This window comes from Panthera onca, chromosome B3, assembly GCF_046562875.1.
Source record: "Panthera onca isolate mPanOnc1 chromosome B3, mPanOnc1 haplotype 2, whole genome shotgun sequence".
Lineage (NCBI taxonomy): Eukaryota > Metazoa > Chordata > Mammalia > Carnivora > Felidae > Panthera > Panthera onca.
In genome coordinates, this window is record NC_138344.1 from 135,990,098 (window position 1) to 135,994,740 (window position 4,643).

A 4,643-nucleotide genomic window follows, 5' to 3' on the forward strand; every position below is an offset into this window, starting at 1 on the left:
TCCAGGAGACACGAGGCACCAGCTTCCCTGTGCCTCTGCCAGTGGAGTCTTACACACGGTGCCTGATTCGTGTGGCAACAGTGGGCGACAGAGAACCGTGGTGCCGTGGTGCCCAGCTCCGCACGGAGACATGGCTGACCTTACTCAGTCTCCCAGACATCAGACTGATAGCATGGGGCCCAGAGTCTCCATCCTAAGTCCCCTTGTTTGTGGGGACTGTCCAGCATGGCCCAAAGACACTCCTGGCAGGAAGAATAAATAGTCCAAGGACTCAGAGGGTTTCTCTCAGGAGCCTATCAAGGGCCAGACCTCTCTTTGGAATGTGCCAGGTGTGGACAACCCAGGCCTGTTGGGACAGTCCTCTATTGCCCCCGAGATTTCATAGAGAACTCAGACAGCCTGAGCCTCTCCCCTGCTGGGTAAGACTGTGTGGGGAGAGGAGGCAGGAGAGAAGCTGGCTGGGCTGGCCTGAAGCCCTCAGGGTCACCGCTGGCAGGAGAAAGTTGCTACATCACACTGAGGGAAGGTTGAGAGCAGACAAGCAACTCAGACTGCCAAAGCATCCGCTCAAAGAGGGAAGTCCTGCTGGGTCCAATGTTGTTATAAAAGAGTTTGTGTAAGGGGCGCCTGGGTGGCTCAGTGGGTTAAGCGTCCGACTTCGGCTCAGGTCATGATCTCACAGTTTTTGAGTTCGAGCCCCGTGTGGGCTCTGTGCTGACAGCTCAGAGCCTGAGGCCTGCTTCGGATTCTGTGTCTCCCTCTCTCTTTGTCCCTCCCTCACTCATTCTCTCTCTCCCCTCCTTCTCAAAAATAAGCAAATTTTTAAAAATAAATAAAAAAAGTGTGTGTAAGATGAGGGGGTCCCTGGTATGGCCGCTGGTTTCATGTGATGACCTCCAGCGTGGAGACCCCAACCCAGAGACAAAAATATCTGGGGTAGCCACTGAGGCAGCTAAGAGTGGCAGAAGGAACTGGGTGTGTTTAATAAAGACACAAAAGGGAAGTCTCTTAGTTTTAAGTGTCCCCTCTTCTTCTGGTCTCTAAGGCCATGGTTCAGAAGTTAAAACAAGACTTTGTCGCTTCCTGGGATGGGAGACGGCAGAGGGGACGGTGCGGTACCTTCAGAAGAAACCCAGGGCCCCATTATCGGAGAAGAAGGAAGGTGTGGTGAACCACATCTGTGGGTTCTAGCAGATCATGGCAAAGGGGGAGCCGACTGGACGGGCCGGGTCTCCAGAAGATGGAATCAGAACAAAGGAGTAAAATCAAAAGGGAAGGGAGACTTTGGCCCACATACAAAAGAATTTAACTAACAGCCAGAACTTCCAAAAGCAGGCAGGAGTGGCTTGGCTGGTAGTGAGCTCCCTGTCATTGGAGCATGCAAGCAGGGGCTGGGGAGCCACCTGTCAGTGGAAGGTGTGGAAGGAATTCTCGCTCTGAGAGGAAGAAAGAACTAAGATGCCCCCGCTCCTCCTACTCTCTCCCCTGGTGACGTCATCCGGACCGGGGCATTGACCACCTTTTTATATGTTCAAATGTCCCCAATTTAAAATTCCGGCCCAGACCACTCTTCTCAGCTCCAGCACCAGGTCGGTCTGCTCCACTGGATGTCCAGTACCTGGAACACACCTGACACACCATGAGTGTTCAGTGAATATTTTCGAAGAATTTTAGATGAACCCCAGCACCCCTGCTTCTCTCCTCCCTTGGTGTTGCCCACTCTGGGCATGAAAACCTTCGTGCAAACCATGGCCCCGTGAGCCATGGCCCCGTGAGCCTTAGGGCAGCTGGGCCAACTTCTCCCTTCTCTGCTCTTTACCTCCACCCTACCCCCAGGACCCCCAGCAGCACAGGTCAGACATTCTATGTTGCTTACCCTTGTCCAGCACCCTGTCACTGTGCACGCCCTGCCTTGTGTGGCTGCCTCCTCCAAGACCGAGTTACCGGAGGTGGCGGTTGTATCTGGTTCATCACTGCACCCCCGATGGCCAGCCCAGGCACTGGCATGGAGCAGGTGCTCAGAATCCAGGCTCTGCACCAAACTGCAGAGGGCTCCCAGCTCTGATCTTAGCCTGGGGAGACTGGGGCTGGCTGCCCTTCCCCATGCCTTCCTCCAGTGGAGCATGTGTGAAATTAATGAACTGGCTCTTCCAGTGCTAGGAAATCTATTTCGCTTTAATGAAATCCAATTAGTGCTTTCAGTGCAGAGCCCTGGGCCCTTATAGACTAAAAATGCTGAATGAGGGGCCGCCTCTTCCTGTAACCCAAATGTGTCTTCTCGCCTTCGTCTCCCTTCCAGGAACAGCACTGCCAGCAACGATTTTTCAGCTTCTTTCACCTCCAAATGCACATCTGTTTTCCACGTCTCCCTGTCTCGGGGTTCTTTGAGTGTCACTCTGCAGAATAACACGGAGAGGACACTCTCTCACTTCCGCCACCTACTTAGCCACCTGCCCATCCTTCCACCTACTCATCATACTCCTATCTGCCCACAGGTGCATCCACTCAGCCACCCTTCCAACTGAACATCATTCATGCACCCACCTGCTCTCTCCACTCCATCATCCATCCACCCATCACCCTACCCATCCATTCCGCATGTATCTATGTACACACTCACCCGTCCATGCACCCCACCCATCCATGCACCCCACCCGTCCGTGCACCCACCTGTCCATGCACCCCACCCGTCCATGCACCCCGCCCGTCCATGCACCCACCTGTCCATGCACCCCGCCCGTCCATGCACCCCACCCGTCCGTGCACCCACCCGTCCGTGCACCCCGCCCGTCCGTGCACCCACCTGTCCGTGCACCCCGCCCGTCCGTGCACCCCGCCCGTCCGTGCACCCCGCCCGCCCGTGCACCCCGCCCGTCCGTGCACCCTGCCCGTCCGTGCACCCACTCCGTGCACCCCACCCGTCCATGCACCCCGCCCATCCATGCACCCCGCCCGTCCATGCACCCACCTGTCCATGCACCCACCTGTCCATGCACCCCGCCCGTCCATGCACCCCGCCCGTCCATGCACCCCGCCCGTCCATGCACCCACCTGTCCATGCACCCCACCCGTCCATGCAACACCCAATGCTCATTTCCTTAGGTGTCTACTTTATGTGAATTCCTTTCCTGGCGCTAAGGAAACAAAATTAAACAAGATTCAGTTACTCCCCTGGAGAGGCTAGCAAGCAACTTGTAGCAACTTTGCTACTCACCTCCCGCCAGCAACTTTTTCCAGTTTCATCAGAGAAAACCAATGCAGTGTTGTGGTTAAGAAGAGACGAGCTCTTGCCCCGGAAAAGTTTGGAGTGAAAAAACAGCTCAAGTACTTAGTAGCTCAAGAACATGGACAAACTGCTTAAGTTCTTTGTGCCCCGGTTTGTGCCCCAGTTTTCTCGCTGCGATGAGAAATGGAATCCTGGTCTGTATTAAGTGACCATCAAGGGATCAAGAATATTATTATTTAGTGTTGTTACCCTGGTCATTGTCATCTGTTCCTTCATATATTAATTACAAGATGTGATTAATTATGCATTTAATGATTAATTTATACACTCACTGAGTATTTATCATCTACCGTATGGCCCAGCCTGTGCTAAGCTCTGCACACTTCAGAAGTTTAGAATCTTATCGTGTAGACAAGACAAACACCCTTGAAATAGCTCCACGGTAATAACAACCACATGAATGGTTGTAATAATAAAGACAGCTAATATCTATCAAGAGCTTACCATGCAGGCGCTGTTTCAAGTGTTTTCTGTATCTGAACTCATTTCAAACTCGTAACCGCTCTGAAGCAGGTCCCAGTGTGCTCCCCATTTTACAGAGGAGGAAATCAGGACAAGAAGAGGTTAAATGTCTCATCCGGTGTCTTAGAGCTGGTGAGTGGAGGACTTGGGATTTGAGCCATCGCAGCAAAGGGGGGTCAGCGGGAACACGCCTTGGGGTGTGTAGAGGGAGATTCCGGAAGGCAAGCTGCTGGGAGAAGGTGGGCAGATAAGGAAAGATCTACTTTATGGGTGGGATCATTTACTAACCCCCCCACCCCCAGCCCCTCACCCCACATGCGGGCCATGAACCAGCGGCAATAGATTCATCTGTCCCTGAGACTCACCCAGAGACCCTGAATCAAAACCACCTGGTGCGAGGCCCAGGAATCTGCATTTTGCACATGAGCTCCCACTCTTTAAAGCTTGAAAACCACTGCTCTCATGTTGAAAGTCGAGGCCCGCCCTCAACTTCACCACCTACTCCCTGTGTGACGTCAGGCACAATGCTTAGCCCCTCTGGGACTCCGTTTCCCCTCTAGAAAGTGGGGAATGGTAATATTTGCCTCTTGGCCTGAGACTAAACAAGGCAGTGGAAACTCAAGTGCAAAGGTGTGAAGGCAGGGGAAGGATCCAGTGCTGGGGTACCAGGTGCTGGAGATGCCCTGCAGGTGGAGGGAAGTGCCCCTAGGCGTGCTGGAGGACAGGTCAAGGGCAAAGTGGACACTTCGGGAGCCTGAGGATCCCTTGTGGGCTTTGTGTTGGATTCATCGGGCTCCTTCAAGGTTTCTAGGTCCTCAAAGTACCTGTTGAAACTTAAGCACTGTCCCTTCCTCACTGGGAGATGTGCCTGATGACCTGGTTCTTGGAACCTTCT

General features: G+C 53.5%; 1 long non-coding RNA gene across 1 annotated transcript; it reads right to left on the reverse strand.

Annotated features, from left to right (window-relative positions):
• Positions 1-1,767: 1,767 nt before the first annotated feature.
• Positions 1,768-4,152, reverse strand: LOC132670242 (uncharacterized). Its single transcript, XR_009606542.3, has 3 exons — positions 3,731-4,152; positions 3,084-3,134; positions 1,768-2,396 (listed from the first exon to the last, which is right to left on the reverse strand). It is a non-coding gene; the product is annotated as an uncharacterized LOC132670242 (long non-coding RNA).
• Between the last annotated feature and the right edge of the window lie 491 nt (positions 4,153-4,643).